General features: G+C 56.1%; 1 long non-coding RNA gene across 1 annotated transcript; it reads left to right on the plus strand.

The window, feature by feature from the left end:
• The first annotated feature begins 5055 nt into the window (after positions 1-5055).
• LOC145530223 (uncharacterized) lies at positions 5056-17778 on the plus strand. Its single transcript, XR_014071568.1, has 2 exons — positions 5056-5134; positions 16082-17778. It is a non-coding gene; the product is annotated as an uncharacterized LOC145530223 (long non-coding RNA).
• The last annotated feature ends 4696 nt before the right edge of the window (positions 17779-22474 follow it).

Consider the following 22474-nt stretch of genomic DNA (forward strand, 5'->3'; position numbering starts at 1 on the left):
CAGACCTACAAAGACTCAACCAAGCTAACAGACTCACACAGGCACACAGACTCACACAGGCACACAGCACACAGGCTCACACAAATACACCCATTGTCACAGGCACACGGGCACAGAAACTCACCTGGGCTCACAGGCTCACACCAATTAACACATTCTCACAGGCACACAGACTCACACAGGCATACAGGCTCACACAGGATCCCACAGACTCACAAAGGCACACAGGCTAACACAGCCTCAGGCTCAGACAGGCTCAGACAGCCACATTGGCTCACACAGCCCTACACAGGTTCACATATGCACACAGGCTCACACACATTGACAGGCTCACACAGGTATACACATCCACAGGCTCACACAGGCCCACAGGCTTACACAGGCTTTCAGGCTCACAGAGGCACACAGACTCACACAGATTCACAGGCTCACAGTCTCACACAGGCACACAGACTCACAGGCACACAGGCTCACACAAATGTACACATTGTCACAGGCACACAAGCACACAAACTCACCTGGGCTCACAGGCTCACACCAATTAACACATTCTCACAGGCACACAGACTCACACAGGCACACAGGGTCACATGCTCACACAGGCATACAGGCTTTCACAGGCTCATAGGCTCAGACAGGGAACAGATTCACACAGGTTCACAGGCTCATAGACTCACATGGGCTCAGAGGCTCACACAGGCTCAGATCACAGAGGCACAGAGACTCACACAGGCACACAGATTTCCTCAGACTCACAGGGGCACCAGGGGCACACAGACCTACAAAGACTCAACCAGCCTCACAGACTCACACAGGCTAAAAAAGCTCCCACAGGATCACACAGACTCATACAGATACACATTCTCACAGGCACACAAGCTCAAGTAGATTCATACATTCTCATAGGCACACAGACTGACATAGGCACAGCACACAGGCCTACACAGGAGGATCCCATAGACTCACACAGGCACACAGGCTCACACAGGCTCAGAAGCCTCACTGGCTTACACAGGTTTACACATGCTCATAGGCTCACAGGCTCACACAGGCTCATGGGCTCACACAGGGTCACAGGCTCACACAGGCACAAAGACTCACAGAGGCACATAGTCTCACACAGGCACAAAGGCTCACACAGGCAAAAAAGCTCACACTGGATCACACAGACTCACACAGTCACCTAGGCTCACACAGGCATACAAGCTCACATAGGCACACAGGCTCTCTCAGATACACACATTCTCACAGGCACATAGACTCACACAGACTCAAACAGGCACACAAACAGTCACACAGACTCACACATCACACAGGCTCACATGGACACATGCTGATTCATATAGCCTCAGAGGCACAGACGTGCAGAAAAACAGACTCATAGAGGCACTATTTACAGAGGCACCCACAGGACCCACAGATTCACACAGGACAGACTCACACAGGATCCCCAAGGCACAGATAGGCAACTAGGCTCACAAGGGCTCACAGGTTCACATGCTCACACAGGATCACACAGACTCACACAGGACCACAGGCTCACAGAGACATACAGACTAACACAGACCCACACAAACACACTGGGACAAACACTGAATCATACAGTCTCACAGCAGCACAGACTTACAGATAAACAGACTCATACAGCGCTCCTTACAGAGGCACCCAGACCCACAGTGACCCACAGATCCACACAGTCTCACATAGAGACACAGGCTCACACAGGCTTACATAGGCGTAGACAGGCAACTAAGATCACAAAGGCTCACACAGTCCCACAGGCTCACAGACTCACAGAGATACCCAGGTTCACACAGGTACACAGGATCACACAGACTCACACACGCACACAGACTCACACAGGCACAAAGGCTCACACAGGATCACAGACTCACATGGGCACACAGGCTCACACAGGCACGCAGGTTCACACAGACACACAGCTTCACCTAGGTACAAAGGCTCACACAGTCCCGCAGGCTCACAGACTCACAGAGATACCTAGGTTCACACAGGTACACAGGCTCGCACAGGATCACACAGACTCACACACACACACAGACTCACACAGGATCACACAGACTCACACAGGCACAAAGGCTCACATAGGATCACAGACTCACACAGGCACACAGACTCACAGAGACACACAGGCTCATATAGGCCCACTGACTCACACAGGCACAAAGGCTCACACAGACACACAGACTCACACAGGATCACACAGACTCACACAGGCACAAAGGCTCACACAGAATCACAACATGGGCACACAGGCTCACATAGGGTCACACAGGCTCACACAGGCACACAGGTTCACACAGGCACACAGCCTCACCTAGGTACAAAGGCTCACACAGGATCACAGACTCACACACGCACACAGACTCACAGACACACAGGCTCACACAGGCTCATAGACTTAGTAGACATGGCAGTCACTGAGGCCCACAGGTGAAGGAATCCAGTGTGGGTTCCTGAGGCGCCCAAGTGAGAACTGTGCTCAGCGTGGAGAAGCCAGGCCTGCCCCAGGCATCACCCCCGGCACTGGAGCCTCATCAGCTCTGTGCAGTGACACGCACTCAGAGTGGGTCACACTCTGTCAGGACTGAGCCTGGACCCAGGTCCAGACACTGGTTTGGGGCCTCCCACCCACCCAGAGCCCCACAGACACCAGCCCGTGCCACAGCCAGGGGACAGGTGTGTGCACGTGTGAGTCTGGACCTGGACTCATTCACTCGCACACTTCACAGACACACACACAGGGAGCTAGCCGACAGCCCCGTGAGACTGAGCGCCCAGGGTCATGGTCCAGCTGACCTGGGCCTGTCCCCTCAGGCCCTGAACCTAAGTCCCCCCGCTGCTGGGCCTGGCACCTTTCAGAGGACCCCACACTGATCCTCCTGCCAGCTGTGCCCCGGGGATTGTTTTAGAACCCACGGCTGACCACAGCCCCATTGCTCTCGGGGTGACCTGGCCGGCCCTGCCCGCCTCTGTGGCCACTCTCTGCGCACGGGGCCCCTCCAGCACCCCCCGCACCCGGCCTCCCCACACCTGCTGTGAGAGGGCCTCAGGGCAGGGTCCGGGTGAGGGGCCCCAGCCCAGCCCGGGGGCGGCAGGAGCAGACAGATCGCCACCGTTCCCCCTCCGCCTTCCTCACACAGGGCCTGCGGTCCAGGCAGGAAGGCCCCGGTCACCCGACAGCCCCACCCGCTGCCACGGGACGACACGTCCCCCTAACGGCCAGGCCGAGGTCGCAGCTGAGCCGGCCCCGTCTGGCCTCAGCCCAGACCCTCCCTGCGTGGCCAGGGGCAGCTGTGTCAGTCTGTGCTCTTCTCTCCACGCTCCTTTGTAAGACTTCTCTCATAAAACGCTGAAACCACACCGTAGGCTACAAACGCACGGCACACTTCGGCGACAAAGTCTGACTGAGGCGGAGGGCACAGGCCCTGGGGCTCGGGAGGGCCCTGGGGAGGTCTCCGAGCACAGCCCCCCACCTTCCCCGACACTCTGCGGGCTAGGGGCTCCTGTGGGGAGGGGCGGGCTGGGGTCTGGGAGGCCGTGACAGGGCACAGAGGGGGGCGGGCAGAGGCGTCCCGAGGGGGCGCAGGGAGCTGGGGGGGGACCAGACCCGGCGCTCAGAGGGGAGAGCGGGAGGGTCTCGAAGAGGGGAGTCATGGGGCAGGGCTGGGGGCAGCCCGACCCCAGGCTCTGCTGCAGCAGGGGCTCCTCCGCGCGTAGGGGCCGAGGCCTGGGGACCCTCAGGACTGGCCTCTCTGCAGTCCCGCCTGTCTGCTCTTAGGGTCACGCGGCCCGGCTCCTGAAGTGGGTGCGAGTGCCCCCAGAGCACCTTCGGGAAGGGCCGCCGACTGCGGCCGGCTCCGGGCTCCAGGCTCTGTTAGGGCTCCGCCGCCAAGGCTGCTCCCATCCCGGGCTCTGCTCCCTGGACTCAGCCGCACGCCCGCCCCCGCGGGAGCCACGGACTCATGGACCAGGGCTGCCTGGCCCGCCCGCCTCCCACCCACCCGCCCTCTCCTTCTGGCCAGCTCGTCTTGCTTTGGAAAAGCAGGAACGTTAGGTTTCTTGAGTCCAGTATTTTAGTGGTCCCACACAGGCGCACAGGGAGTGGGTGTGCTCTGCTGGTGAAAACGACCCCCCCTTGGCTCTGCCCTTTTGCTGTTTCACCTCCTGGGCTACAGGGCCCTTCCCTCAGCAGTGGCCAGTCCAGGGAGGATGGGCAGCCAACAGGCAGAACCCAAATTATGTCTCTCCCCATCAGGCTGTAACCCGTGGGCAGGCTGGGGGCTCTGAGGTGCATAGAACTGGGGTGCCTCATGCAGGGCTTGGGGTGGATAACACACACAGACCAAGGCCATGGCCCACATGTGTGCACATGTGAAAGCTTGAGAAACGGTTCTGGGGTCCCCCAGACCCTCTCAAAGGCCCAAGCAGCCCCCACAGGCCCAGCCTCCCTCCCTAGGCAGGGACCCCCCTCCCACCACATGGGGACTCCCACCCGGAGGTGTCAAGACCGGTGACCAGGACAGGCGTCCTCTGTCCTGTTCTCCAAGCACCAGTCTCACTGTGGGGGCCCAGCATCCCTGAATTCTCCAACCGCTGCCCTCAGCGGACACTCAGTATGGGTGCAACCAGCTCAGCCCCCGATGACCCAGGGCCGTGGGGTGACCGAGTACTGCCTGTCAGCTCAGCCTGGCAGGGGTCGGGGTCCAGGCTGAGCCTGGGGCTGGGGTCAGGGAGACCTGGGCCGGGCTCGGGGAGCCTGGGGCTGGGGTCCGGGGGACCTAGGGCCGGGCTCGGGGAGCCTAGGGCTGGTCAGTGCCCGCGTGCCCTCTGGCCACTCCCAGTCGTGGTGCCAAAAGCAGCCCCGGGAGCTGGACCTGCAGCCCCTGAACACGCTGGACTCTGCTGCCCCCGTGTGGCCACCAGCAGCATCGCATGCACTGGGCCAGCAGGAGACTCTGCCCAGACCAGGGCCCCTGAGGGGGCTGGAGCAGAGGCAGGGGGCAGCGGGTGTGGCCAGCACCACCTAGAGGTGGGAATCGAGGATCATCCTGGAGCCCAGTGAGGGTGTGCACCCTGGACCCCGTGCCCACCCCACGTCCTTGCAGTGCAGGTGAGCTCTGGGGTCCTTGGAACAGCCTCAAGGGAAGGGGCACACAGGGAACCAGACACACCTGGGGGACTGCGCCTGGGCACCTGCATTGTCAGGTGTGCACTCGGCAGGTGGGTCAGCTGTCCTGAGGGCTACAGGCCCAGCCCAGGGCCAAGGGCACGGCCCAAGGGTCGCACTCAGCTCCCTGGTCCACTAGAGGCTACTGTATTTGTCACTGCAGTTTGTGGGATGCCCTCTGTGTGCCCATGAGGTGACATCCGGGCCCCACCCTGCAGTCCATCTCACGATGCAGCAGGTCTCAGGCAGGTGGTCACGCCGGGGGTCCCCGAGGCTCGGCTCGGTGCCCCCTGGGGGCCATTCTGCACCTTTGCCTCTCTGCCAAACCTGGGTCATCAGAGCCCCCCGCACAGCCTTGGGGCTCTGGGCATGGGCTCTGTGGGCACCATGTGGGCAGTCTGGGACAGAGTCAGGGGCACGGGGGTCCCCCTGGAGCTGCACCAGGGCTGGGGCTCAGGGCTGCTCTTGGGGCCGGGCCAGGACCCGGTTCTGAGTGAGCAGGTCCATCACAGACATGCAGGCTCACCAGCTCTCCTGCATGGGCCGTGGGCAGCACCCACCCAGCAGCATGCCAGGGGCTGTCACCCAGACCCAGGTCCTGAGCCCATCTGCGACAGGGCAGGACCAAGCCTGGGTCTGGGTCTGGGTCTGGGACCTGAGTGGGCCCCCGTCTGTATCAGGGCCAGGGGGTGGTCTGAATGGACACTGTGATGGCCAGTGAGAGGTGGGTGGCTGAGGGGAGCACTGTCCTGGCAGACACAAGCCTCGCTCCCTGAGTACCTGGGGCACTCAGCCTTCAGCCTCAAAGAATGCTCGCGATAGAGATCTGAGGACGGAAGCCCACTATGAGTATCACAAGTAAGAAAAACAAGAAGCCAACTGCCGTTTCCTGTGAAACGATGAACCACAGAGTCAGACCCCAGGGAGAGGGAAAGCCGGTTATCAGAACCATCAGACAGAACAGGCAGGGGAAGCACCTAGGGTGGTTTTCTAAAGATAATGCACATGACAAAATAAGATAAAAGTTTTAGATAAACCAAGAGATTTGAAAAGATCTCCTAGAACTGAAAAAGGTGATGTTTGACAGTGAAGTCAAAACAGCATACAGGACCCAGCCGGAGCGAGGATTCGTGTTGGAGGAGAAGCAAGGCAGCAGGGGAGTCTCCCCGGTGGGTACAGAGCCCGCCTGCCATGCCGGGGTCACAGGAGATGCAGGCTCGTCTCCCTGGTGGGTGAAGAACCCGCCCGCCATGCCAGGGTCACAGGAGATGCAGGCTCGTCTCCCCGGTGGGTGAAGAAACCGCTTGCCATGGAGGGGTCACAGGAGATGCAGGTTCGATCCCTGGGTCGGAACGATCCCCTGGAGGAGGGCACGGCAACCCACTCCAGTGTTCTTGCCTGGAGAATCCACAGACAGGGGAGCCTGGCGGGCTACGGTCCACGGGGTCGCAGAGAGTCGGACACGACTGAGCAACTGAGCTCACAAGGCAGCGTGGAGACCCCAGTGAGAGGACATGGGACAGTGAACGAAGCGCCCTGGACACTGCAGCAAACAGGCCACACCACGGGCCTCATCTCCCAAAGAAGAAATGGGGTGCAAGAGGCCAGGGCCCAGAACTGTCCAGAAGAGAAGAGACAGGGGGCTCGGCACACTCGAGACCCCTGCAGACCCCAGCAGGACAAGATTCGGGCCCACTTGGGCTGTTGTGATCAGCACCAGACTCCAGGCAGCAGAAAGCGCGGACTGCACCTCCCAGTCCTGGAGCGGTGGGCCGAGACCGAGGTGGGGCACTGGGCTCCTCCAGAGGCCGTGGCATGTAGACACGTCCTCTCCCAGGAACCCCCCGGGCCTGTCTGTGTCCTCATGTCCTCCTCTTAGGAGAACACCAGCCAGACTGGGTTGGGGCCACCCAAGTAACTCCATCTCAGCTCGATTACCTCCATAAAGGCCCATCTCCAAGTTCAGCACATTCTGAGTTCCTGGAGGTTAGGGCTACAACATCTGAATTTGGGCAGACACAGTTCACGCCATAAAATCAAATAAAAGCAAAACGCAATTCCTGACACACTAAGGAGAACAAAGCCGGTGCCCTGTGACAACCTGGAGGGATGGGGTGGGGAGGGAGGTGGGGCTCAGGAGGAAGGGGACACAGGTATGCCGGTGGCCGATTCATGTTGATGGAGAGCAAACACCATCACCATATTCTAAAGCAATTATCCTCCAGTTAAAATAAATACATTGCTTAAAAAAAGAAAACGGAAGATTTTAGAAGCAGGTGGCCAGGCACGCTGGGCAGGGCAGGCTGAGTGTGGCTGCTGGGCAGGGCCCCGGGGCTCAGGTCACACTGGCGGCTCCTACACCCGGTTCTGTCCCTACAGTGATCCCAGGGCGAGACTCGGGCGCCCCCTGGTGGCCGTCCTGTATCATCACATGCACATGTGGACACAAGGGTGTTTACAATGTGAGGTCTAATTGTTTGCTCCTTGGAAGAAAAGCTATGACCAACCCAGACAGCATATTAAAAAGCAGAGACATTACTTTGCCGGAAAAGGTCTGTCTAGGCAAAGCTATGGTTTTTATAGTAGTCATGTATGGATGTGAGAGTTGGACCATAAAGAAAGCTGAGCGCCGCAGAATTGATGCTTTTGAACTGTGGTGTTGGAGAAGACTCTTGAGAGTCCCTTGGACTGCAAGGAGATCCAACCAGTCCATCCTAAAGGAGATCAGTCCTGGGTGTTCACTGAAAGGACTGATGTTGAAGCTGAAATTCCGAATACTTTGGCCACCTGATGCGAAGAGCTGACTCATTTGGAAAGACCCTGATGCTGGGAAATATTGAGGGCAGGAGGAGAAGGGGACGACAGAGGATGAGGTGGTTGGATGGCATCACCGACTCAATGGACATGAGTTTGGGTAGGCTCCAGGAGTTGGTAATGGACAGGGAGGCCTGGCATGTTGCAGTCCATGGGGTTGCAAAGAGTTGGAAATGACTGAGCTACTGAGCAACTGAACTGAACTGTGAGGTCTAACGCAAGAGATCAAGGGATTCCCAGATCCAGGAGAGTGGTCCCAGAGCAGCCCTTCCTGGCATGCGGACCACCATCTGGGTATTCCTCTAGACCTCACAGTGTATAGTAAAAGCCCTGAGTCCACACTGACATAACCACATAATGGACTCAGACAGAGTGAAGCATTGAATGAAAAATTAAAATGGGGGAGAAGAGACAGCTCTCCCTGTAAAGAACCCAACTACGAAGATGCTTCCCTCCATGCAAGCGGAGGGTAACACCTCCCTACCCCCCAACCCCCGCACCCCTGCGCAAGGGACTTCCTCCTGGACCCGCCTGTCTTTATAGACCCTGAGCGCAGACGGCGGGCAGGGAGCCGCCACTCTCCGGTCGCTGCTTCATGGAGGGACTGGAGCCCCCTGTGCTATCTCTCGAGCTGGCCTGGGGCTAGGAGCCTGCTCTCCTCACTCGCTCACCCCGCATCTCGTGTGCAGAACTGCACACAGCCCTGTGTGCTCCCGCATGACATGATTTCACACGGACAGCGCCCCTGGTGGCCACGCCCAGCCAGCCCTCGGCTCGGGGTGGGGTGGGGGGTCTCCTGCAAAAGCCACAGACTTGGACGTGAGCACGTGTGGTGTGTGTGAGAGAGTGCCTGTGTTCACACATGTGTAGCCCTAGCTCCACCCACCGAGCGGTCCCAGAAACAGCGATAAGTACACATGGGCGGAGGGAGGTGGGGCGGGGTAGCAGTCCACGGCCCCGCCTGATGCCCCTGCGGTTTCTGCAGGATCGGCGGGCTCTCACTATGGAGGGACGAGACGCGTCGTCCTGGGGTCCGGCCTTGCAGCTGAGACTTTGGGCCGTATGGACGGACCGATGGACCCTTTGCGGAGGGATCGAGGCGGCCCGGGGGCGGGCGTGGGGAGTCACCCTGTCCTTCGCAGAGACCCGGCTGACCGTGCCTGCCGTCCTCCACGGAGCACAACCAGAGGGCGCTGGGCCTGCCTGGCCGTCCGGGGCGGGGGCGGTCAGCAGCAAGGGGCAGCGAGAGTGGCCTGGGTCAGTCTGCGACCAGCAAAAGCCCCCCAGCTGCCCGACGCACGGGGGCACCGGAGAGGCCCAGCCAGCTGCGCGTCTAGGCGAGCGGGACATGGCGAGGGCGGGCAGCAGGGAGGCGGAGCCGGAGCGGCGGGCGGCCCCGCGGCCCGGGACCCTCCCCGCCCCTCGGCCCGGGACCCTCCCCGCCCCTCGGCCAGGGACCACCCCGCCCCGCGGCCCGGGACCCTCCCCGCCCCTCGGCCCGGGACCACCCCGCCACCCCGCCCCGCGGCCCGGGACCACCCCGCCCCGCGGCCCGGGACCCTCCCCGCCCCTCGGCCAGGGACCACCCCGCCACCCCGCCCCGCGGCCCGGGACCCTCCCCGCCCCTCGGCCAGGGACCACCCCGTCCCGCGGCCCGGGACCCTCCCCGCCCCTCGGCCCGGGACCACCCCGCCCCGCGGCTCCGGACCCTCCCACCCCCGGCCGCCCCAGCTGCAGAGACCGTCCCCCTGCGGCGGCGGCGGCGGCGGCAGGTACCGGAGCAAAACCCACCCTCCCCGGGCACCAGGTGCTGAGGCCAGAGACACTGGCAGCAGCGGGGCACCCACGACCCCGAGGGCACAAGGAGCAAAGACTCGGCTCCGGCGACCCCCCAACAGAGGCGGCGGCGGCGCCTCCCGATCGGAGTCGAGCCCGCGGGCGCCGAGGCCGGAGACCTGCGCTGCGCCGCCTGCCGGACGGAAGGGAAGGCTCGGATCCAAACCACCGCCGGGGCTTCCCGGGGGCTCAGAGGGCAAAGTTAGCCCGCAGAGCTGGAGCACGGGTTCGATCCCTGGGTCGGGAAGATCTCCTGGAGAAGGGAATGGCCACCCACTCCAGTGTTCTGGCCTGGAGAATCCCGGGGACTGTACAGTCAATGGGGTCGGGACACGACTGAGCGACTTTCACACCACTTGGAAGGTGCCAGCCAGGAACCACCCCCCCCCCCCCCAGTACCGGGAAGAAGCCGGGACATTGTCCCACAAAGAGAAGACGATTCCCCAGAAACCAAGCTTAAAGTCACGGAGTATGGAGAGTTAACTGACGGACAAGTAACATAGCTGTCATGGAGACTCAACAAGCCACAGGAAACTCAAAAGGTCACTTCAGTGAGCTCAGAAATAAATTTAATGAACACAAGAAATCATTTACCAGAAAGATTAGAACCTTAGTGAAAAACTAACCAAACAGCAGTGCTGGAGCTGAAGAATTCACTCAGTGAGACGCATTAGATAGCGCTTGTGGAGAAGGCGATGGCACCCACTCCAGTGTTCTTGCCTGGAAAATGCCAGGGACAGAGGAGCCTGGTGGGCTGCCGTCTGTGGGGTCGCACAGAGTCGGACAGGGCTGAAGCGACTTAGCAGCAGCAGCAGCAGAAGGCACTTGAAACAGAGCAGACTGCGTGGAAAGGAGAGTTAGTGAGCTCAGAGGAAAAAAGCTAGAAATGACACACGTAGAAGAGGAAAAAGAATTACGATACCAAAAACGAAGAAATTCCGTGAGTTCTAGTTGACTCTTTTAGGAAGTGAGGGTGAGGGAATCCCACAGGGAAAAGCAAGAGGGAAGGGAGAGAGCATTTATTGAAGGAAAGCATAGCTGGGCGTCCCCTGGCAGTCCAGTGGCTAACTCTTGGCACTTTCACTACCCCAAGCCCAGGTTTGATACCTGGTCCAGGAACTAAGATCCCACAAGGCACCCGGTGCAGCCAAGAAAGAAAGAAAGAGTAGCTGAGAACTTCCCAAACCTGGGAAGAAACTGGATACACAAGTCCATGAAGCTGAGAGAGCACCCTATCACCTCAACGCAGAAAGACCTTCCAAGTAACCTATATTAAAATTGTCAAAAGCCAATGACAAAGAATTTTAAAGACAGCCAGAAAAAAAGATGGGCACCTACAAAGGAACCCCCTTAGGCTACCAGCAGATTCATCAGCAGAAACCCTATTGGCCAGGAGAGAATAGAATGGCATTCTCAAGAGACGGAAAGGTTCCTCTATCCAGCAAAGGTATCATTCAGATTCGGAGGAAAAATAAAGGCTTCCGCAGACGGACAAAAGCTGAGACAGTCCATCACCACTAGACCTGCCTTACAAGAGCTGTCGGAAGGAGCTCTTTGACCAGAAACCAAAAGACAGGGGTGCGCAGGGCTGAGTAGAGTGGTGAATAGACAGAATCAGAAACGTGCGGCTCTTGAACAGTATAGGCTTTGAAGCATTTTATCATAGCATAAAGGATAGAGGGGGAAGCAGAAAAATAACTACAGCCGCTCAGCTTGGTAACAAACTCATAATAGAAGCAGCAGTACTTTGAGGCACCAAAAACGTATGGGGAAGAGGATGGACCCTGCTCGACCCACGACGATAGATGCTGTGTCTGCAGAATGAGGACTATTTCATCCGGGAGACATTTTACACAAACCTCATGGTGGCCACAAGACATACACTGAGAGCAGAGGCAAAAAAATTTAAAAAAGAAAATGAGAAAAAATCCTAGAAAACCCCAAACCTAAATGGTAGAGAGAACGCAAGGGAAAAAAGCAATGGAGAGATTGTTTTAAGTTGCTTTCAGTCGTGTCTAACTCTGCGACCCTCTGGACTGCAGGCTGCCTGTCTGTGGGATTCTCCAGGCAAGAATACTGGAGTGGTTTGCTGTCCCTCTTCCAGGAGATCTTCCTGACCCAGGGATCAAACCTACGTCTCTCACATCTTCTCCATTGGCAGGCAGATTCTTTACCACTGAGCCACCAGGAAGGCCCCAATGGAGAGATTGCACAACCATAAAACAAAAGGAGAATAGCAGTCCTCAGTCCTCACTTACCAATGCTCACCCTAAATATGAATGGATCGAACTCACTAATGAAATGACACAGAGTGCCCGGATGGATTAAAAAACAAAACCCAACTATATGCTGCCTCTGGAGACTCATCTCGCCTCTGCAGAGGACAGGCTCAAAGGGAAGGTACGGAACATGAAACCTCAAGCACAGCCAAAAGAGACTGCGTGTAGCTCCACTCACAGCAGACAAGAGACTTCAAGCCAAAACGGTAACAAGGGACCAAGACGGACCGTATATAATGATAAAGGGGATGATTCATCAAGAAGACGTAACAGTGGGGACTTCCCTAATGGTCCAGCAGTTAAGAATCTGCCTTGCAAGGCAGGGGACGCAGTTTCAATCCCTGGCCTGGGCAGATCCCACACGCCACGGAGCAACTAAGGCTGTGCACCACGACTGCTGAGCACCCAAGCTCTGGAGCCCACACACCACCAGAAAGACGCAGCACAGCCAACTTTTGAAAAATTTTTTAAAGGAAGACGTAACAATTGATAATCTATATGTCCCCAAATAGAAGCATCAGAATATATGAAGTTATTAGTAGACCCAAAGGGAGGAGGTGACAGCAGTGCAGTGATCGTCGGGGACTCTCACACCCCGCTTCCATCAGTGGGCAGATCAGAAAGTCAACAAGGAGACCATGGCCTGACTGAAACACGGGACCGGATGGACTCGACAGACTTGTACAGAACCCTCCGTCCAAATGCAGCAGAACGCACGTTCTTCTCAAGCACTCACGGTGCATCCTCAAGGCTAGACCGTGTCTTAGGACACAGAACAAGTCTCAATAAATTTAAGAAGGTTGAAATTTTATCAAGCATCTTTTCCAATCACAATAGCATGAAATTAGAAATCAACTACAAGAATAAAGCTGGAAAAAGAACCAATATGCGGAGACTGAACCGCATGCTATGAAGATCCATTGGGTCAATGACCAGAGCAGAGGTTACAGGGAGGGGACGAGGGCGCAGGAAGGGCAAGACGAGTAAAGGGGGCCAACTCTACGGTGATGGATGGAAACTGAATTTTTGGTGGTGAGCACGCTGTAGGGTGGCGTGTTCCCCGGTGGCTCAGCAGTAAAGAATCAGGCTGCAGCGCCATAGCCGTGGGAGACCTGGGTTCGATGGCTGGGTCAGGAAGATCCCCTGGAGGAGGTCATGGCAACTCACCCCAGTATTCTTGCCTGGAGAATCCTGTAGACAGAGGAGCCTAGGGGGGCTACAGTCCATGGGGTCACAAAGAGTCAGATACTACTGGAGCAACTTAGCACGCATGCATGCTGTAAGGCATACAGAAGTAGAAATACATTGAACATATGAAACAATATTTTTTCTTTTCTATTTTTTAAATTATGAAAGTATGATAACACATTTACAGAAGACTTGGAAAATACAGAACAAAGTTGCTTATAGTCCCAGTATATATTACAATTATTCTTCAAGTAGATAAAGTAAGATTTTTAGCTGGAGTTTCAATACCAAATTCTCAAAACTTAATAGAATGAATAGACAGAAAAGGAGAAGGATATAGTAGACCTGAAAAGCACTGTGAACCAATTTAACATAATTAAGATGTATAGAATTTTCACACAACAGCAGGATACAAATTCTATTCAGGTCCCCATAGACTTAAATCAGGAGACACTGGAACATATCCAGGGACATAAAACAAGGTACAAAAATAAATTAATGTTACATAAAGAAAAATAAATCTTTAAAGAGACATAATAAAGAGGGACAGTGGGAGGTCTCAGACCCCGTGTGAGACTTCCAACCCCCGACTGGAGGGACCATTCGAGTTGAAAATGAAAGTGAAAGTGTTAGCCACTTTGCAACCCCCTGGGCTGTAGCCCTCCAGGCTCCTCTGTCTATGGAGTTTTCCAGGCAAGAACACTGGAGCGGGTTGCTACTCCCTTCTCCAGGGGATCTTCCCGACCCAGGTATCGAACTCAGGTCTCCTGCATTGCAGACAGATTATTTACAGTCTGAGTCACTGAGGTGAGGGAACCCCAATATATGGCTGAGGTTTGGGAACAACCCAGCCAGCAGCAATCATGTTCAACTGACCCTTCAGTGCCCTAAGGAGCCAAGAATGTCAGCTGAGCCTGAACCCCTGACCACATGCCTGGACTAACAGTCAGTCAGACACGGGCTGGGCTGTTTGTGACGCAGCCCAAGGGCCAGCACATGTCCCAGGCCTCAGCGAGACTCTCCACGGGGGCGGCAAGGACCCTCCTCTCCACAGGTGCAAAGTCACCCTGCGCATCATGTCGAGCGGCCTTCTCAGCACTGCAGGCATCACTCGCCGCCGGCGCTCTAAGACCAGGGGCAGCTTTTCCCCTCAGGTTGTTGGCTCTCATGGGACAGACCCCCCATGTGTGTGTGCAGGTGTGAGAGCTGGAGAAGGCTCCGGGGCCTCCCAGCCCCTCTGCCCCAATCTGAGTCCTTCACGGCGACAGCTTCCCCCCAAACCGGCACCACCAGACCCTCCCCAGAGGCCCATGTCACCCCTGCAGGCTCAGGCTCCCTCCCTTGGCAGGGACCAGGCGCCTCCTCCTGCCACACAGGGACCACTACCCCGAAGATGCCAGGACAGGTGACAGGGGGTGGCGGTCCTCGTCCTGTCACCCAAGCACCAGTCTCACTGTGGGGGCCCAGGGTCCCTGAATTCTCCAAACGCTGCCCTCAGCAGACATTCAGTACGGGTGCAGCCAGCGCAGCCCCCGATGACCCAGGGCCATAGGGTGACCGAGGACTGCCCGTGAGCTCACCCAGGCAAGGGCCAGGCTCGGGAAGCCTGGGGCTGGGGTCAGAGGGACCTAAGGCCGGGCTCGGGAAGCCTGGGGCTGGGGTCAGAGGGGCCTAGGGCCGGGCTCGGGGAGCGTGGGGCTGGTCGGTGCAGCGAGCCCTCTGGCCACTCCTGGAGTTGGTTCCGGGGAAGCCCCGTGACTAGGACATTGGGCCCCTGAATGTATTGGGCTCTGCTGCCACCGTGTGGCCACCAGCAGCACTGCATGCACTGGGCCAGCAGGAGACCCTCCCCGGGCAGGCAGGGGCAGAGGGCAAGGGGCAGAGGGCATGGCCTGCACCACCTGGAGATCCTGGCATCCGGTCCCATCACTTCATGGCAAATAGATGGGGAAAAAGTGGAAACAGTGACAGACTTTATTTTCTTGAGCTCCTGCGGACTGTGACTGCCGCCATGAAATTAAAAGATGCCTGCTCCTTGGAAGAAAAGCTATGACAAACCTAGACAGTATATTAAAAAACAGAGACATCACTTTGCCAACAAAGGTCTGTCTAGTCAAACCTATGGTTTTCACAGTGGTCATGTATGGATGTGAGAGCTGGACTGTGAAGAAGGCTGTTGTCATTGTTCAGTAGCTCAGTCGTCTCCGACTCTTCGGAACCCCATGGACTGCAGCACACAGGCCTCCCTGTCCTTCACCATCTCCTGGAGCTTGCTCAAACTCATGTCCATCGAGTCAGTGTTGCCATCCAACCATCTCATCCTCTGTTGTCCCCTTCCCCTCCCATCTTCAATCTTTCCCAACATCAGGGTTTTTTCCAATGAGTCAGCTCTTTGCATCAGGTGGCCAAAGTATTGGAGTTTCAGCTTCAGCATCAGTCCTTCCGATGAATATTCACGGTTGATTTCCTTTAGGATTGCCTGGTTGGATCTCCCTGCAGTTCAAGGGACTCTCAAGAGTCTTCTCCAACACCACAGTTTAAAAGCATCAATTCTTTTGTGCTCAGCCTGCTTTACGGTCCAACTCTCACATCCATACATGACTACTGGAAAAAACCATAGCTTTGACTATACAGACCTTTGTCGGCAAAGTTTTGTCTCTGCTTTTTAATATGCTGTTTAGATTTCTCATAGCTTTTCTTCCTAGGAGCAACTGTCTTTTAATTTCAATGGCTGAGCACCAAAGAACTGGTTTTTTTTTTTTTTTTTTTTTAGAACTGGTATTTTTGAACTGTGGTGTTGGAGAAGACTCTTGAAAGTCCCTTGGACTGCAAGATCAAACCAGTCACACCACATCAAACCAGTCACACCGCTGAGCGACTGAATAACACTATGTTGGACTCTGCTGCCCCCGTGTGGCCACCAGCAGCATAGCACGCACTGGGCCAGCAGGAGGCTCTGCCCAGACCCGGGCCCAGAGGCAGGGGGCGGCGGGTGTGGCCAGCACCACCTGGAGGTGGGAATCGAGGTTCATCCTGGAGCCCAGTGCACCCTGGACGCCGTGCCCACCCCACGTCCTCGCAGTGCAGGTGAGCTTTGGGGTCCTTGGAACAGCCTTGAGGGAAGGGGCACACGGGGAGCCAGACACACCTGGGGGCCTGCGCCCGGGGGCCTGAATTGTCAGGTGTGCACTCGGCAGGGGTGTCAGCTGTCCTGACACATCAAACTTAAAACTGTGATTGTCTGGATCAGCCCCAAAGCTGGTCCCTTTTCAGACCTATTTATCAGAAACTGGGTTCAGCGAGCGGCTTGTTTCATGCCCCAAACCACAGGGACCTGACCCCACGATATCCAAGAACTCTGAGGCTGAAACATGTTCCTCCACGCTGGACTCACACACTAGAATCCCTAGGACGCTCCTCACTGCGAAGCGAAGTCTTGCTGCACTCCTGCAGAGCCGAGGGGGCCCTCCACCTGGACTCACCTTCACGAGGTCACTCTGGCCGGAGGGCAGCCCTGGGCCCCGCGACCCCTGGTGGCCACTGCGCTGCTGCACGTCCTGCCTGCCCGGCCCAGCCCAGCGGGGTCTCGGGCAGCAGTGTTTGTGTGCACCCCTCCTCTCCTCCGCGCCAGCACTGCTCATGGCCGAGTCCCAGCGTCACGTCACTGGGGAAGCCCTGCCCTGCCGGATGTCCCCTGCAGGCCACGGCCCATGCCCAGGTCTGCGTGTGACCCCTCAGGTGAGGAACCGGCATTTTCCTACGACAGCCTGCAGTCTGCCCGCCAGTCATCTCTGGCTGTTGCCCACCATGAGAGCACCAAGGCCGAGCCGCCCCCAGGAAGAGCAAAGGTCCCCGAGGGGGCAGGAAGTCCTGCATTTGCCCTCCGCTGGGTCAAACTCTTCCTGATGTCCTCTGGTTTCTGCCTCATTTCATAAAAAATGGATAAAGATTCGCATCCACGTGAATTCTGCAGTGTAGATGTGATGCATGGGTCAGGGTTCATCAGGCCAAACACCACCATCATGTCTTCTGTCCCTGGGTGTTGTCCCTGGGTGTCCTTTCCTGTCCACGGTGACCATCACAAACAGTGTTCCCTGGTTAAACTCTGTGGAATCAACTTTCCTGCTGAGATCGGGTTTCCCTGCCAAGATTTGGCTGAAGCGAGTGTTACCACATACGATCCTATGCTCTGTCCATATCATACAATGTATTTATTACTTCAGCTGCAATATTTCTTTTCAATTCAATGAAAGATTGAAAGTCTTTTTTGAGACTGTCAGTGAATATAAAGGACTGTGCCTGGGCACTTACAAATGTGCTCTCCCAAAACCCTGTATACACACTACAACATATGAAGTAAGTAACCAATAAGAGCCTGCTGTATAGCACAGGCAGCACTACCCAATACTGTGTAATGGCCTAGATGGGAAAACAACCTTAAAAAGAGTGGATATGCGTGTATCTGTAACTGATTCACTTTGCTGTACGTGCGTGAATGTGTGCTCAGTTGCTCAGTCACGTCCGACTCTTTGTGACCCCATGGACTGTAGCCCGCCAGGCTCCTCTGTCCATGGGATTCTCCAGGCAAGAATACTGGAGTGGGTTGCCATGCCCTCCTCCAGGGGATCTTCCCGACCTAGGGATCGAACCCCCATCTAGGTTCATCTCCTGAACTGCAGGTGGAATCTTTTTACCGCTGAGCCACCAAGGAAGCCTTACTTTGCTGTATACCTGAAACTAAATCGACTACACTCCAAAAATTTTTTTTAAAAAAAAGAATACAGACAAGGACAGAAAATGCCTCCTGGGCCCCTTCCAGGCATCAGTCGCTGTCCTGGGTGGGCTGCAGGGTCACCAGGCTTGATCCTCACGGAGTCCAGCTTACAGGCCAGCAGACAGGAGGAGGCCATGCGCCCAGGTTGCTCTGCTGGGAGCTCCAGAGCTGAGATCTGAAGCCAGGGTCAAAGGTGCGCGACTCACAAGCTAAGCTGCTGGGGCCCGGGGGTGGCACAGGGGATGGAAGCAGAAGAAATTTTGGAATCTACAGAAAGCGACTGTGATGGAGTCAAAAGCTGAGATCTGAGCCAGCAGCAGGGGAAGCAGCATGCTCCCACCTTGCACGGCGGCACCATACAGACGAGGGACCTGGGGCGGCAGGCTGGGGGTGTCCAGAGCAGAGGACCAGGGGGCAGACACGTGAGGTCAGGAAACCGCCAGACTTCCTGAGTCACTTCTGAACCAGGGAAGCGACGTCAACCTTCATCCTCTTGGCCAGAACTGGCACCAACTAAGCAGGGAGGGGCTTGGAGACACCCATCTCCAGCCTGTTAGCACAGAAAGGCCAGGGTCGTGGGTCCGGCAGACTTAACTGCCAGCAAGCATCACTTAGAGAAAGAAGAGACATGCCCAGACATGCGAGGGCTAAGAGAACTGACGCCCCAAACCCCTTCTGGGTCCATTAGGACAAAATACAGCTGTGTAACCGCAAGGAAATGCAGTGGCATGGCTCACACGAGTGGAGTCCACACCACCCTCCATGAACCATGTCAGAGACTCTGCAGGGCGGGCGGGTGGGACCAGGTTCTCAGACCCACCACCACGCACACCTTCCGGCAGGAGGAGGTGTGAGGAAGGAGATGGGGCCCCAGGATGGCCGGCAGCCCTCAGAGGAGCCATGGAACTTTATTCTGTTGCCGTCTAGGAAGCCAGGTGGACCTGGAGGGTAAAGTTTATTACTAACTCAGAATTCCCGGGTGGTACAGCAGACAAGGATCCACATGCCAATGCAGGAGACACAGGTTTGATCCCTGGTCCGGGAGGATCCCACGTGCCAGGGAGCAAATAAGCCCATGCATCACAACTACTGAGCCTGTGCTCTGCAACAAGAGAAGTCACTGCAAGGAGAAGCCGGAGCAGCACAACTGGAGCAGCCCCTGCTCTCTGCAACTCGAGAGAAGCCCTTGCAGCAACAAAGACCCGGCACAGACAAAAATAAATAAATAAAATTAGTTTTTAAAAAGTTGATGGAGGACCTCCTGGTGGCTCCCTGGTAAAGAATCTGCCTGCCGATGCAGGGGACACGGGTTTGATCCCTGATATGGGGAGATCCCACATGCCGTGGGGCAACGAAGCCTGTGCAAACTACTGAGCCCGAGCCCCACAGCAAGAGAAGCCACTGCAGAGAGAAGCCCGCACATGCAACAAGAGAAAAGCTCTCGCAGCAATGAAGACCCAGCACAACCAAAAATAAATAAATAAGAGGCTGCTTCCATTAAAAAATCAGTCACATCAGAAATGTGACTGATCTAACAGACTGGGGGTGGAGAGGGGAGGGTTTAAAAGAAAAGATGACAAACACATAACATGAGACAAGGCAAAGAGGTTCAAACATAACAGACTTCACAACAAGTGAACGTGGATTAAGCTGGTCTTTCCAAGCAGAGATTTCCAGGTAACATGTAAACAACAGAGTCCACCTTGGAGACAGAACCGTGAGGGGCGGCTCCCTCAGCCCAGGGCCACGGCAACAAAGCAGCACAGATGGGGCTTAAACAGCAGGCACGCAGGTCTCAGAGCCTAGAGGCTGGGCGTCTGGATTAAGTTGCCAGCATGACCTCATCTGACCCTCATCACCTCCCAACAGCCCCACCTGCAAATACTACCCGCTGGGGTGGAGCTTCAGCGAGTGGGGGTGGTGGGAACACAGCCCACAGCAAAGGGTTTGAGAATGGAGGGAACACACACCACAAAAACACAAACGACAGCGTGTGGCACAGCTCTCTGAGGGCAGAATGGAGCGTGAGGCACAAAGGATGAATAGTGACAAAATGAGACACTCACAGGGCGTCCCAGGTGGTCCGGTGGTTAAGAATTCACGTGCCAATGCAGGGGACGTGGGTTCAATCCCTGGTCTGGGACGATCCCACAGGCTGAGGACCCACCGAGCCTAGACACCACTACTACTGAAGCCCGCGTGCCCAGGAGCCCATGCTCTGCAAACAGGAGAAGCCACACAATGAGAAGCCAGGATCCCCCAGCTAGAGAGGAGCCCCCACTCACCACAACTGGAGCAAGCCCACACAGCAACGAAGACCCAGCGCAGCCACAAACTTTGAAAATAAGTAATCAAAAAGAGACAGAGCAACAAAGGAACTGGGAAGACTGAACCTGTTTCCAACTTACAGGAACCTAAACGTAGTGTGACAATGTGCACAGCAAAGGCGACAAGGGCACGAAAGTAACACCATCACCTGCGAGGCTCCAGCAAGCCACTCACACCCAAAACCAACAGAGGAGTCAGATGGCAGAAATGGTGGCGATGGATTTCCCACACCTGACGCCTCCACTCGATTCCCAGGACTTAGCGAGACGAGGGCAAGAAGCACGGCTCCACGCTTGGACACACGGCAGGGATTCAAGACCGTCCAAGACCAACTCTCCAAACGCACAGGGAAAAAGCGAAGATCAGAGAAGGAGAATCAAGGATCTGGATGTTAAACCGTCAACAGCCACCCTGGATGCAGAAGCACCAAGCTTGGGGGAGGCTGAGGGCGATACTCAACACAGCCTCTGAAAAGCTGAGTAGTCTCACCTGGGGAAGGTTGACAGCCCCAACCTGCGTCCCCACAGTTTTGCTCCTGAGTACGTCAACCCAGGATGAGCAATGCAGGAGCAGTCACAGCAGGATGGCTCGTGTCAGCAAAAATCTGGCAAATCGAAATACCCATGGATGGGGCAGGATGGGAGAGTGTGGAGTATTCACACAGGGGCCTTCACTGGCAGGAAAATGAATTAACACACACGCAACAGTGTGGATGGATCTCAGTAAAACATGGAGTGAAATGTCAGTCAGAGAAGAATATACAAATAGCGTGATGTGCTGCGCATGCTAACTTACTTCAGTGGCGTCTGACTCTTTGCAACCCTGTTGACCATAGATCTCCAGGCTCCTCTGTTTGTGGGATTCTCCAGACAACAATACTGGAGTGGGTTGCCGTGCCCTCCTCCAGGGGATCTTCCCAACCCAGGGATCAAACCCGTGTCTCTTACATCTCTTGCATTGGCAGGCGAGTTCTGTACTATCAGTGCCACATGGGAAGCCCTATAGAGCGTCACACCCTTTCCATAATGTTAAAAACAACCAAAGCCAAAATACAAATTCATAAATACATATGGATGCAACATGTGTGTGTGTGTGCTAAGTCACTTCAGTCATGTCTGACTCTTTTGCAACCCCATGGACTGTAGCCCGCCAGGCTCCTTTGTCCATGGGGATTCTCCAGGCAAGAATACTAGAGTGGGTTGCCATGCCCTCCTCCAGGGGATCTTCCCAACCAGGGTTCAATAAATATGCAGAAAATGGAAAGAAAGGAAAGGGACTCCTAGGACTGAGGGTGAAGCTGCCTCTGAACACGGCAGGGATGGGTGGGTGGGCCTCAGAGAAATGCAGTCACTGTCGAGATTTCAGCTTTGGTTTTGGGTGGTGGGTTTGCAGGTGCCTCTACGACTTAGCAGCAGCAGCTATGATTTAAATAACAAATTAAAGGACTGACTGTGTGCGTGACGCACACCCAACATGGACCCAGGAAGGGAGCGTATCATGAAGCAAGGGTAACGATCCCGGATTCTCTGCACCTGGTGTCCATTTAAGACAAGAAGACTGTGACCAGAATTTACACAGGGTGCCTTTCCAAGCCAGTAAGGAAAACACGGTTGAATAGAAAAACGGAACACAAGCCATTCACAGGAGACCGTGAATGTTCCATGGAGATGTGAGAAGATGGTCAGCCTTGTGATTAACGCAGGAAACGTGAGTGTGGCTTGCTCTCCAGCCCCACCACGTGGGTGAGACACACCCCAACCCACCTCAGGGGTGGAGACACCGCGAGGCTCACTCTACCAGTGAGAACATCAGGGTAAAAACTGAAGAACCTGGAAAGCTGAAAGGAGCTGCTCTCTGGGAGACGCAAGTGGCCCCAGTGTGGACCTCCTTCCTCCATAGCAGAATTTCACCCGGGCACCCGGGCACCCTCTCCCTGTGGACCCAGGTGTCCAAGGTCATCACAGCGGGGTTAAGCCGGGCACGGTCTTCAGCCAGCTTCCGAGAACCACGGGAAGAGATGCTACCAGCGGCCCCGACACAGGCGGGGCGGGGACCCTGTGCTGC

The sequence above is a fragment of the Giraffa tippelskirchi genome, chromosome 12, assembly GCF_054371585.1.
Source record: "Giraffa tippelskirchi isolate mGirTip1 chromosome 12, T2T-mGirTip1v1.2.pri, whole genome shotgun sequence".
Lineage (NCBI taxonomy): Eukaryota > Metazoa > Chordata > Mammalia > Artiodactyla > Giraffidae > Giraffa > Giraffa tippelskirchi.